Here is a 15,125-nt window from a genome sequence, read left to right on the forward strand (position 1 = left end):
ATCACGGATGAATGGTGCACACATGCGACACATACCATCTCATGGTGCACACATCCTACACATACCATCATCGTGTAAGTGGTGCACACAATGCTACACACTCATACAACCCGCAGCCGTATATCCAGCCATGAATGGTGCACACATGTGACACATACCATCTCATGGTGCACCTGATGCTACACATGAGTAAAATTGTACGGATGGTGCACACATGCTACACATACCATCATCGTGTAAGTGGTGCATACATGCTACACATACCATCATCGCGTAAATGGTGCACACAATGCTACACACTCATAGAGCCCGCAGCCGTATATCCAGCCATGTAGGAGCACACATGCATCACTATGGAACGGCGAGCACACATGCATCAGCTGCATAATAAAAATGTTGGATCTCACTAAACTAAATACTGAAGGATTAAATTAATGGGATAATTCTTATTCTCGTAACATCGGTAGTTTCTACCTCATTTAGAAATATGATGGGACTTCAATCCTCCTAGGAAAATAAGATTGTCTCAATACATAACTCAAAAAATGCACCACTGCGATGTGAAACACTTGCGGGACCTGCAAGTCTTTGAAAAACACAGCAACACTCTTCGAAAATATGCACAAACTCTCAAAACTCACAAATGGAATGAAAAACACAGCAACACTCTTCGAAAATATGCACAAACTCTCAAAACTCACAAATGGAATAGACAGAACAAGCGTGCTAGGTACAATCTCCCCCCATAGGAGTGGTGCTCTCTTTCCACCTCCTATGTATTTATGTATATTTCTCAAAAAGCTTTCGAGCAAAAGCCATACAAAAAGCCTCCGTGCTTTCCTCCATGCAGCTTTTTACAAAAAGCCCATCCACCTTCTAGAATAGCTCGCTTTTTCTAAAAATAAAACTTTTTTCTAACTTTATTTTATACACTTAGCCAAGCCACTAATATTCCAAAACTAAAATATGTACATAAGGTTTTGTAATATCAAAAATTATGCCTAAGCCTTATTCATCTTTGCATCACTGGAGTTGTGCCTACGTGGCTAATATATGGCCGATTAATTACTCTTCCACTCGATTCACACGATCAATAGTAATGAAATATTTCAAGCATAAGATAACCTTGGAATTAGTCACCACAATCAATCATTCTTTTAGTATTATAGCAATGCAAAATCAATAAATCACAGATGAATGGTGCACACATGTGACCCATACCATCTCATGGTGCACGTGATGCTACACATAAATAAAATCATACGGATGGTGCACACATGCTACACATACCATCATCGCGTAAGTGGTACTGATGGAGAATTGAAGGGAAAACATGAAGTGAACACAAAATGAGAATTCTTGCTTATTGGAATGAAGAAAGGTGAGGTCCATATGTCGGCACCTCTTACATGATCACTATAACCAAGGCTTCACAATCATCTCCTCAATCAGTGGGAATCAATCCCTACAACAATGGGATTCCCTTTGTCTTACATCATCACTTAGGTCACACACTAGACACATCATAGCTCTTGATGTGACTTTACAACACACACAAACACACATGTGACTCCCCTAGATGCACACATGCACCATTGATCATACTTACCCCAACAAACCCCCCTCAAGGGATTGCCTCTTGCAGTGTCAAGGATTTATCTAGTCTCATACTTTCTCATGCCATCTCATGGTGGTCAAGGATTAATCTATGGCTAGGATCTCATGCTAGCAAGGGTTCCCAAGGGTGTGAGTTTTACAAAAATGGGATAGTCAAAACACATATCACATGGTCTACATCATATGATGACCAAAGGTGATTTACATAACATATTCTTTTTGGAGTACTACTCTTAGTTGATGAGTCTCCACATGATGAAGAGTATGCTTTTTAGGCACTTTGTCTTTTTTGTTTATCATCACTTGGTCAAAATTTTGAGGTTCTCTGCTTGGAGTAGTACTCCAAAAAGAATATGTTATGTAAATCACCTCTGGTCACCATATGATGTAGACCATGTGATATGTGTTTTGACTATCCCATTTCTGTAAATCTCACACCCTTGGGAACCCTTGCTAGCATGAGATCATAGCCATAGATTAATCCTTGACCACCATGAGATGGCATGAGAAACTATGAGACTAGATAAATCCTTGACACTGCAAGAGGCAATCCCTTGAGGGGGGTTTGTTGGGGTAAGTATGATCAAGTGCTTGCTCTATGGTGCATGTGTGCATCTAGGGGAGTCACATGTGTGTTTGTGTGTGTTGTAAAGTCACATCAATTGCTATGATGTGTCTAGTGTGTGACCTAAGCGATGATGTAAGACAAAGGGAATCCCATTCATCTAGTGCTATGATGTGTCATGTATGACCTAAGTGATGATGTAAGCGAAAGGCCCCTACATGGGAGGTTCCTTTGATTTAGGCCAGTCCCATTCACATAGGGGCTGATTGCCACTGATGTAGGGAAGGTGCCTTTGATCTAGGCCACCTTCTCCCCATTTCTATAAAAGAGAGTCACCTCTCTCACAATCAATAGTGAACAACATTTTTGGTCACATCTTGTGCATCCATTCCTTTTCCAAGATGCATCTATTCTATCCCACGTGTTCTACAGAATGAACCACCATATTTTGGGCATGTAGATGCAACTCCAGTGATGCAAATAAGGCTTATGCATAATTTTTTATATTACAAAAGCTTATGTATATATTTGAGTTTTGGAATATTAGTGGCTTGGCTAAATGTATAAAACAAAGTTAGAAAAAAGCTTTATTTTTAAAAAAAGCCAGCTATTCTAGAAGGTGGATGGGCTTTTTCTAAAAAGGTGCATGGAGGAAACCACAGAGGCTTCTTGTATGATTTTTGCTCGGAAGCTTTTTGAGAAATATATATAAATACATAGGAGGTGGAAGGAGAGCACCACTCCTATGGGGGGAGATTGTACCCAACACGCTTGTTCTGTCTCTTCCATTTGTGAGTTTTGAGAGTTTGTGCATATTTTCGAAGAGTGTTGCTGTGTTTTTCAAAGATTTGTAGGTCCTGCGAGTGTCTCACGTCGCAGTGGTGTGTTTTTCAGGTTATGTGTTGAGACAATCTTATTTTCCTGGGAGGATTGAAGTCCCATCATAGTTATAAATGAGGTAGAAACTACCAATGTTACAAGAGTTGGAATTATCCCATTAATTTAATCCTTCAGTATTTAATTTAGTGAGATCCACCATTTTTGTCGTGCAGGTGATGCATGTGTGCTCGCTATTCCGTAGTGATGCATGTGTGCTCCTACATGGCTGGATATATGACTGCAAGCTGTATGAGTGTGTAGCATTGTGTGCACCACTTACGCGATGATGGTATGTATAGCATGTGTGCACCATCCGTACGATTTTATTCATGTGTAGCATCAGGTGCACCATGAGATGGTGTGTGTCGCACATGTACACCATTCATGGCTAGATATACAACTACAAGCTGTATGAGTGTGTAGCATTGTGCACCACTTACGTGATGACTGTATGTGTAGCATGTGTGTACCATCCGTAGGACTTTAGTCATGTGTAGCATTAGGTGCACCATGAGATGGTATGTGTTGCATGTGTGCACCATTCATCTATGATTTATTGATTTTGCGTTGCTATAATACTGAAAGAGTGATTGATTTTGGTGCTTAATTCCAAGGTTATCTTATGCTTGAAATATTTTATTACTATTGATCGTGTGAATCCAGGAGAAGAGTAATTGATCAAGCAATGGCATCTAGCAAGCATGATCTGCCAAATTTTGGGCACGTAGATGCAACTCCAGTGATGGGGGATGAATAAGGCTTATGCCTAATTTTTGATATTACAAAAGCTTATGTACATATTTGAATTTGGGAATATTAGTGCCTTGGTTAAAGGTATAAAATAAGGTTAGAAAAAAGCTTTATTTGTAGAAAAAACCAGGTGGAAGGAGAGCACCACTCCTATGGGGGGAGATTGTACCCATCACGCTTGTTCTATCTCTTCCATTTGTGAGTTTTAAGAGTTTGTGCATATTTTCAAAGAGTGTTGCTATGTTTTTCAAAGAGTTGCAGGTCCTGCGAGTGTCTCACATCGTAGTGGTGTGTTTTAATGGTTATGTGTTGAGAATCTTATTTTCCTGGGAGGATTCTTTGTGTTAGTTGAAGTCACATCATATTTATAAATGAGGTAGAAACTACCGATGTTATGAGAATTGGAATTATCCCATTAATTTAATCCTTTACTATTGAGTTTAGTGACATTCATCATTTTTGTTGCGTAGCTGATGCATGTGTGCTCACTATTCCGGAGTGATGCATGTGTGCTCCTACATGGCTAGATATATACGGCCATAGGTTGTTGTATGAGTGTGTAGCTTTGTGTGCACCACTTACACGATGACAATATGTGTAGCATGTGTGCACCATCTGTACGATCTTATTCATGTGTAGCATCAGGTGCACCATGAGATGGTATGTGTCGCATGTGTGCACCATTCATGGCTGGATATACGGCCGCGGGTTGTATGAGTGTGTAGCATTTTGTGCACCACTTACATGATGACTGTATGTGTAGCATGTGTGCACGAGCCATATGATTTTATTCATGTGTAGCATCAGGTGCACCATGGGATGGTATGTGTCACAGGTGTGCACCATTCATCTGTGATTTATTGATTTCCCATTGCTATAATACTGAAAGGTTGATTGATTGTGGTGATTAATTTCAAGGTTATCTTATGCTTGAAATATTTCATTACTATTGATCGTGTGAGTCCAAGGGAAGAGTAATTGATCAGCCATATTTTGGGAACATAGGTACAACTCTAGTGATGCAAAGATGAATAAGGCTTATGTCTAATTTTTAATATTACAAAAGCTTATGTACATATTGAATTTTGGAATATTGGTGACTTGGCTAAGTGTATAAAATAAAGTTAGAAAAAAGCTTTATTTTTAGAAAAAGCCACCTATTCTATAAGGTGGATGGGCTTTTTGTAAAAAGGTGCATGTAGGAAAGCACGGAGGCTTTTTGTATGATTTTTTCTCGGAAGCATTTTGAGAAATATACATAAATACATAGGAGGTGGAAGAAGAGCACCACTCCTATGGGGGGAGATTGTACCGAGCATGCTTGTTTTTTCTATTCTGTTTGTGAGTTTTGAGAGTTTGTGCATATTTTCGAAGGGTGTTGTTGTGTTTTTCAAAGTTTTGCAGGTCCTGTGAGTGTTTCTCATCGCAGGGGTGTGTTTTTTGATTTATGTATTAAGACAATCTTATTTTCCTAGGAGGATTGAAGTCCCATCGTATTTATAAATGAGGTAGAAACTACCGATGTTACGAGAATTGGAATTATCCCATTAATTTAATCCTTCAGTATTTAGTTTGGTGAGATCTAGCATTTTTGATGCACAGCTGATGCATGTGTGCTCGTTGTTCCATAGTGATGCATGTGTGCTCCTACATGGCTGGATATATGGCTGTGGCCTGTATGAGTGTGTAGCATTGTGTGCACCACTTACTCGATGACGGTATGTATTGTTGGTATACTAAAAGGAAAGAATTGAGTGGACACAAATTCAGAATACTTGCATTATGGAATGAAGAAGAGTGAGGTCCTTATGTAGGCACCTCTTATATGCTCACTGACATCACTGATGACTTTAGGGCTCCACAATCATCTCCTCAATCTACTCTTAGATTCTTTCAATTATCCTATGTGGCTTTCCACCACCTAACTGTGCTTATGGGCACCTAACTGTGCCTGTAGCACTCACACATAGAAACCATGGTGTGCCTGAGGCATACACCTTGAGATATCCTAACAAACCCCCCCTCAAGGGAATGCCTCAGGCTATGTCAATGATACAGCTAGCACAAGGTGTCTCATGCCATCTCATGGTGGTCATGGATCTATCAATGGCTAGGATCTCAAGCTAGCAAGGGTTCCCATGGGTGTAAGGTAAACAAAAGGGATACAAAAAGACCTTCCAATGGTTATCTCCCCTACATGTACATGCACACAATGTCTGCAGGAGGTACCATGGATCAAAACACATACACATGGCCTACATCATAAGGTGACCAAAGGTGTTTACAAAACATACAAAACACAATAGTTTATTTCATTCATTTTGGAGGACTATCCAGGCTGAGTACCTTGACTGAACATAAAAGGAGAGATCTGGAGCATACATAGAGATGATTTAAAATGCATAATCTTCAAAGGATGCCTCATCTTGTGGAGGCACATCAATTAGTTGGCATTTTTTCTCTTTGCTTTGGCTCTGCAAAACTTCTCATGATGATTGTTTTTGCCACAGTGTTTGCATGGATTGATTTTGAAGCAGTCCTTTGAAAGGTGATTTGTCTTCCCACAATGATTGCAAGGTGTAAACTTGCCCTTATGGATTTTTATAGCATAAACTGTGTCATTGCCTTTCTTGAGCTCCATGTGCCTTTCTTCTTCTTGGAGAGTAGAGATGATACCTTTAAGATTAGGATTAGGAAGATTTTTCAAAGTGGTAACAATATGATCATAATCTTCAAGCATACTCTTAAGTTACACTGCCATAGCATCATCTGTAGTGATAGGAGAGTTAGTAGAAGCAAGTTGAGTCATAAGACTCCGCATGTAATTGACATGTGCTACCAAAGGAGTGCCACTAATTATCTTCAATTCAAAGAAAGAGACTTTAAGTGATAATTTAGAGATGTGAGAGCTAGCACCAAAAATCATGTCAAGCTTCTGCCAAGCTTCTGAAGGAGACTCTAAGTCAGAGATATGATGAATATAATCATCTCCTAAAGCAAGAGCATGATACAATATGCTTTCTCCTCTCTAGCGGGATCCCTTGCTGGGCGTGTCTGAGCTGAGGATTCTCCAGCATTGGAGGCTGTAGAAGAAGAAGTTGAAGTCGGTTTGACAAGTCCCCAGAGGTTTTCCCTCATCAATGCAAATTTCACCTTCATCTGCCATGTGTGGAAGCCCTTTCCATTGAACTTATCTATATTGAATATGGTAGCCATCAGAGGGTCTAACCCAGATATTGGGCAGTGTCTTCTCTCTTACAAGGCTAGAATAACAACTAAAAGGCTTCCAAATATAAGCATTTAATGTAGCAAAGTCTAGTGACCAAAATTCAATCAATGATGCTTTTTCCTACATGCTTCATAGAGGTGGCTAAAATGAAAGCTTTCCAATCAAAACTAGGTATAGCAACTTAAACCAAAGCTGAAGCCATAGTTGTAGTGATGTTATTGAAAACTTCAAAAAACCAGAAATGCTAGAATAGCATCTTATGTAGCATCATCTTCAAAAACTTATCAAAACTGTCAAAATCAAAAGACTAAACTTGGAGGGCTTGTATCTCACTCTTTAGAGCAAAGGAAAAGGGGGTTTCTTGAGGCAAAAGAGAGCTTATATACCACAAAGGGTCCACTGAGGAGAAAGGGCACAAAAACATGTCAGGGCATCATAGCTTGTCTCTCCATTTTTGACTGGTTTTTCTCTGTTTTCAGCTTGAATATGCAGCCATTGCTGCTCAGATTTTAGCACAGGATAGCTCTAGGTATGGACAAGCTCCCTCTAAAAGGAATTAGAGAAGCATGGAGCATGCTGAAAGAAAACGCAGGAAGAAAGGTCGATGAACTGCGTGAAATGGCGACAAAACAAGGCAGAGGTTCTTCAATTCCTTGCAGCCAGGGGTACGCCCCTTTGAGATGGATCTCCAACAAGAAGGTCACGAAGAATGGTAGAGAAACGGAGCAGAACAGGCTTAAGCGAATTTTGGGAAGAAGAGGAAGAGATGGTGAAGAAGAAGATGGAGAAGAAGATGATGATGTGGCAGAAATGGATCAAGGGGGATCAAATGGCTCTGATACCATGTTGGTAAACTGAAAGAAAAGAGTAGAGTGGACACAAATTCAGAATACTAAGGTCCTTATGTAGGCACCTCTTACATGCTCACTGACATCACTGATGACTTCAGGGCTCCACAAACATCTCCTCAATCTGCTCCTCGATTCTCTCAATCATCCTATGTGGCTTTCCACCACCTAACTGTGCTTATGAGCACCTAACTGTGCCTCTAGCACTCACACATAGAAATCAAGGTGTGCCTGAGGCATACATCTTAAGATATCCCAACATGTATAGCATGTGTGCACCATCCGTACAATTTATTTCATGTGTAACATCAGTTGCACCATGAGATGGTATGTGTTGCATGTGTGCACCATTCATGGTTGGATATATGGCTACAGGCTGTATGAGTGTGTAGCATTGTGCGCACCACTTACGCGATGACTATATGTGTAGCTTGTGTGTACCATCCGTAGGATTTTATTCATGTGTAGCATCAGGTGCACCATGAGATGGTATGTGTTGCATGTGTGCACCATTCATTTGTGATTTATTGATTTCGTGTTGCTATAATACTAAAAGATTGAGATTGTGGTGATTAATTCCTAGGTTATCTTATGCTTGAAATATTTCATTACTATTGATTGTGTGAATCCAGGGGAAGAGTAATTGATCGGGCAATGGCATCTGGCAAGCATGATCCACCATATTTTGGGCACGTAGATGCAACTCCAGTGATGCGGGATGAATAAAGCTTATGCCTAATTTTTGATATTACAAAAGCTTATGTACATATTTGAATTTTGGAATATTAGTGGATTGGCTAAGTGTATAAAATAAGGTTAAAAAAAAGCTCTATTTTTAGAAAAAGCTAGCTATTCTAGAAGGTGGATGGGCTGTTTGTAAAAGGGTGCATGGAGGAAAGCACGGAGGCTTTTTGTATGATTTTTTCTCGGAAGCTTTTTGAGAAACATACATAAATACATAGGAGATGGAAGGAGAGCACCACTCCTATGCAGAGAGATTGTACCCAGCACGCTTGTTTTATCTATTCCATTTGTGAGTTTTGAGAGTTTGTGTGTATTTTCGAAGAGCGTTGCTATCTTTTTCAAAGATTTATAGGTCCTACGAGTGTTTCACATCGCAGTCGTGTGTTTTTTGGGTTATGTGTTGAGAATGTTATTTTCCTGGGAGGATTCTTTATGTTAGTTGAAGTCCCATCATATTTATAAATGAGGTAGAAACTACCGATGTTACGAGAATTGGAATTATCCCATTAATTAAATCCTTCAGTATTTAGTTTAGTGAGATCCAGCATTTTTGTCGCGTAGCTGATGCATGTGTGCTTGCTGTTCCATAGTAATGCATGTGTGCTCCTCCATGGCTAGATATATGGCCGTAGGTTGTATGAGTGTGTAGCATTGTGTGCACCACTTACGCGATGACGGTATGTGTACCATGTGTGCACCATCCATAAAATTTTATTCATGGGTAGCATCACATGCACCATGAGATGGTATGTGTCACATGTGTGCACCATTCATGGCTGGATATACGACTGTAGGCTGTATGAGTGTGTAGCATTTTGTGCACCACTTATGCGATGACTATATGTGTAGCCTGTGTGCACCAGCCGTAGGATTTTATTCATGTGTAGCATCAGGTGTACCATGAGATGGTATGTGTCGCATGTGTTGATCGTGTGAATCCAAGGGAAGAGTAATTGATCAGGCGATGGCATCTGGCAAGCATGATTTGCCATATTTTGAGCACATAGATGCAACTCCAGTGATGCACGATGAATCAGGCTTATGCCTAATTTTTTTATTACAAAAGCTTATGTACATATTTGAATTTTATTAGTGGCTTGGCTAAGTCTATAAACTAAAAATAGAAAAAAGCTTTATTTTTATAAAAAGCCAGCTATTCTAGAAGGTAGATGGGCTTTTTGTAAAAGGGTGCATGGAGGAAAGCACAAAGGCTTTTTGTATGAATTTTGCTCGGAAGCTTTTTGAGAAATATACCTAAATACATAGGAGGTGGAAGGAGAGTACCACTCTAATGGGAGGATATTATACCCAGCACGCTTGTTCAGTCTCTTCCATTTGTGAGTTTTGAGAGTTTGTGCGTATTTTCAAAGAGTGTTGCTATGTTTTTCAAAGGTTTGCGTGTCCTACGAGTGTTTCATATCGTAGTGGTGTGTTTTTCGGGTTATGTGTTGAGACAATCTTATTTTCCTAGGAGGATTGAAGTCCCATCATATTTATAAATGAGGTAGAAACTACCGATGTTACGAGAATTGGAATTATCCCATTAATTTAATCCTTCAGTATTTAGTTTACTAACATCCGACATTTTTATCGCACAGCTGATGCATGTGTGCTCGCTGTTTCATAGTGATGCATGTGTGCTCCTACATGGCTAGATATACGACCGCGGGCTATATGAGTGTGTAGCATTCTATGCACCACTTACGCAATGATGGTATGTGTAGCATGTGTGCACCATCTGTACGATTTTATTCATGTGTAGCATCAGGTGCACCATGAGATGGTATGTGTCGCATGTGTGCACCATTCATCTGTGATTTATTGACTTCGCGTTGCTATAATACTGAAAGGTTGATTGATTATGGTGATTAATTCCAAGGTTATCTTATGCTTAAAATATTTCATTACTATTGATTGTGTGAATTCAGGGGAAGAGTAATTGATCGGCCATATTTTGGGTGCATAGGCGCAACTCCAATGATGCGAGATGAATAAGGCTTATGCCTAATTTTTGATATGACAAAAGCTTATGTACATATTTAAATTTTGGAATATTAGTGGCTTGGCTAAGTGTATAAAATAAGGTTAGAAAAAAGCTTTATTTTTAGAAAAAGCCAGCTATTCTAGAAGGTGGATGGGCTTTTTGTAAAAGGGTACATGGAGGAAAGCACGGAGGCTTTTTGTATGATTTTTGGTCGGAATCTTTTTGAGAAATATACATAAATACATAGGAGGTGGAAGGAGAGCACCACTTCTATGGGGGAGATTGTACCTATCACGCTTGTTCTGTCTCTTCCATTTGTGAGTTTTAAGAGTTTGTGCATATTTTCGAAGAGTGTTGCTATGTTTTTCAAAGAGTTGCAGGTCCTACGATTGTTTCACGTCGCAGTGGTGTGTTTTAATGGTTATGTGTTGAGAATATTATTTTCCTGGGAGGATTCTTTGTGTAAGTTGAAGTCACATCATATTTTTAGAAATGAGGTAGAAACTACCGATGTTATGAGAATTGGAATTATCCCATTAATTTAATCCTTTAGTATTTAGTTTAGTGAGATCCAACATTTTCCTAAATTCAAATATGTACATAAGCTTTTGTAAAAACAAAAATTAGGCATAAGCCTCATTCATCTCCGCATTACTGGAGTTGTGCCCACGTGCCCAAAATATGGCCGATCAATTACTCTTCCCTTGGACTCACACGATCAATAGTAATGAAATATTTCAAGCATAAGATAACCTTGGTATTAATCACCACAATCAATCAATCTTTCAGTATTATAGCAATGCGAAATCAATAAGTCACAGATGAATGGTGCACACCTGTGACACATACCATCTCATGGTGCACCTGATGCTAGACATGAATAAAATTGTAAAGGGTACCCGCGCGTGTCATTAGTACACGTGGGCACACGACCCCCTCCCTAGTCAACTGGTGGGCGGCCTCTTGTGCACGGTGTGTCCACGTGGCGCAGTTGCTCCACGTCATCCCAACTTGTCGTGTCACCGGTCTTGGAATGCGCCTCATCACTGCCAAGATGCCGTCGCCATGTGCTAGCCCTCGAAATCCAGAACCCCATATTCTGAGTTTTATGTGCAGAGTCACACATTCTAGTGTCCCCGATACCTGCCAAGCCGTCTTAACTCCTTGGTTGAGGTCTTCCATGATGACACCTTCTTGATTTAGTCTATTCTCGGCTATGTGGTCGAATCTGTCACGGTCTGGAACCGTCATGTCTGTAGCCACACCTATTTTAAGCCCAAATACTCTTTAGAGGAAGCCTTCGATAAGTATTGGAATTGCACATGCTTAAACATACAGACAAGTTGCGGTACTAATGTTCGGTGCTTTTCCCTAAACATAATCCACATAGATTTGTAAAAGTATCAATGCATAGAAGTCATGCAAAATAGGTTTACCCTTGTGTGCCTTTCCTTTTGTGTAGAATTGTGGGACCATCTCTCACACCATGAATTGCCACTGATTAATGATTATCAACTGGCTTTGTTCCACACACATGACTTTCAGCTTTAGTTGCATTCAATTCTTTAATTACCTTTACTTACAATATTTATGTTATGATTGTTTGTGGTGTACATTCAGGATGGCTCATTCAAAATGGCTGCCTTGCTAATGGTACATGTCCTTACCTTCGAACATTGCCACCCGATAGTTGGTAGGAAAGTGCATCAAGTCAATGTGCAGTGTCCCTTTTTCGTGGGCCAGCTATAGTGGGAGCATGCATATGAGAGGTGTCCTTTCCCCAAGTTGTTTAGAGAGCCCACATCTACTGGGACAAGCTCTCTGATTTCATAGCGGGTGAAAGAAATATCTCATAAAATTCGACAAACTTCAAGAAGGTGTCGCGCAAGCATCAAAATCACACTTGCACAAGGGATGCGGATGCCTCGTGGTGGATCCACCGCATTATGTAAGTTTGGAACGGCTACTTAGATTTGAAGGCTTTCAATACTTTCTGTTTTTTGAGAGACCTCTTGCCAATTCTTGTAGGTGTTGGTGTTCATATGGCCCTTAGGATAATAGGGCAACTCCCGCACCTCCTCAAGTATCCCTTACTCATGCACCAGGTGAAGGCAACCGCCCGACAAGTGGGACAGGCAGCCGGCCAAGAAGGAATAAAAGTTCCTTTATGTTAGAAAACAGAAGGAAAGAATTACACTAACCTCAAGCCAAGATCTCTCCCGCTCTAGCAACACTCAACTCAGATAACTGATCACAGATACAATACTCACTCAGAGAAAACTTAGACAGAGAGAGAATATATTCATCCACTGGATGGTGGGCAGAAAACTGGCTCCAGGGGAGCAATACAAAACTCAGCCAAGTGCTAAGACAAACTGAAGGAATTCTCTCTGTCAGAAGATGCCAAATCTAAGTGCACAGCACAGCCTAAAACAGAGGCTTTCTGTCCTGCACTGGATGCCAGAATGAAGGGGCCTTTTATAGGCACTGCCCAGGCTTGTTGGTATGGCCGACCAGCAGGGTCGGTTCCCTGACTGGGGACTAACCAGATCAGTCTGGAAAACCGACCAGGGTCGGGCCGACTGGCCCTGCCACAGGCCCCTATAAAAGGGTGCCCTGTGCAGCCAGTCCATTGCATCTAGGAAGGCATGGAGCCCCCCCCAAATCTCTGCTGTTTGCTGAGTCTCTCTTTCCCATCCCTCCTTACCCTCCTTGCCCCTTGTCCCCACAAAACGGGGGCTCACAGGTGGGAACAATGAGTCTCTAACACCCCCCCTCAATGTCACAACTGTGGGCCAATCCCCATGCGTTTGATGAGATGTAGATTGACATTCTGTCCATCTTTCCCCATGATACTTATTATTTCTATCACCATTATTTTTCAACCGTCTCACATGATTTGGAGTCATGTTTTTGGTGATCTATGGGTAGGGGAACATAATCTTGGGACGGCAAAAAAGAAAACCATAGGTGGAGGACCTCGTAGGGTATAAAATCAGTGAGTGGATTGAGCAAGCTTGTGGGATAGAGGTCAGATATATGGTGGATAAGAAAAGGCTTTTGTGAGGACTCAAGGAAATGGTGAGTGAATTAGGACAGGCACGAAACGTTAAAACTGCCCGCCCTCAAGACAAGGTTCTAAAACCTTAGAGTCCCGCTCCCCCGACAGCCCCGCCCGTGTCCTGACTCTACCTGTGACTCTCTCATACAAGGCTGGCGAGTCTTAATAGCAAACCAAACTGCATGAATGCTTATCTATAACTACTGGTTACAAAGATGATCCTCCCAATGAACGACATGAAAAACATCATAGCTTGGCCCTACTAGTATCTTGCTGACTTTTCTATTTGCTCAATGGTTCTTTTTCTTTCCTCTTTGCCTTCTTGAAACCTCAGCCTACCAAGGTCCTTCCCTTCTACCTCTTATTGAGGCTACTCCCTAGATGGGGGTCAATGGACTAATGATTTCAGCTTACACTTCCCCTAGCTGATAGGCAATCTGTTTTGCTTGGGCCCTCAAGTGTTTATAATTGTAAAAACCAAAGATCTATAAATGGTTGATAAATAAGTGTCCATCAATATAGGCTAGGCCTTCTTTTTAGCACTAGAAGCTCCAAGAAACACTTTGGTGCATTAAAGGAATGGACATCCATTGCATGAACTGGCAAGCACCTCATAACTTCGATAGCATAAGCACTGCGTATGCTAGGCTCTGTTTGCCTAACACTTTGGGGTTGTTTAGATTTTGTTTGTAACATTTTGAGCAAGCTTGTTTCAAATTTGCTTTTTACCAATATCAAGTTGTCACTATATGCCTTTTGTTACTTGGTCTCAGCATTCATGTTTCGAGGCTTCCTATGACAAAATGCAATGTAAAAATATTAAAAAGGTGTGTATTTTCTTTCTTTGTGAGTATTGTAGATGTGTTGGATCTAGTTTCTTATTGAAAAGTGATGCAATTTAAATCTGGAGTAGGTTATTGAATTGTTGCGTATGATTGAGATTTTTCATTGCGATAGGTGGTTATATTGACTAAATCAACCTCTCCAAATTTCAATGTTGGTTTTCTTGGTGGTGCAAAAATACAGATTTATATCAATTGATGCTTCTTGATAATGGCAATTATAACAGCACTTGCCAGTATCAACGACTTTTATCACTCTGTCGCTAGTGCTCGACGAGGTGAGGTACTCAGGCGGGAGATTGATATCCGTCGACAGTTTGCAGCCTTGCAGAGGAAGGAGTGGATACGACCATCAGATGCTTGGATACAGGAGTGCCTTGCTGCAACAAGGGCTCACTTGCAGACATTGCTTAATCAGAGAGCAGAGTATGCCTTTCATGCACGGGAGTCCTTTTGGATACAGATGGGAGGGAGAGTCAATAAATACTTTTTCTCTACACTTGGTCCCAGACATAGTGAGCTTCCACAGCTTCCGGGCCACAAGGTGACTCCGATCTTTACCTTCCAGATGGATAATTTGTCCCAGATCACGATTTTGGACCGATC

Source organism: Dipteris shenzhenensis, chromosome 31, assembly GCF_047967505.1.
Source record: "Dipteris shenzhenensis isolate YYH24624 ecotype China chromosome 31, Dip_SZ_1.0, whole genome shotgun sequence".
NCBI lineage: Eukaryota > Viridiplantae > Streptophyta > Polypodiopsida > Gleicheniales > Dipteridaceae > Dipteris > Dipteris shenzhenensis.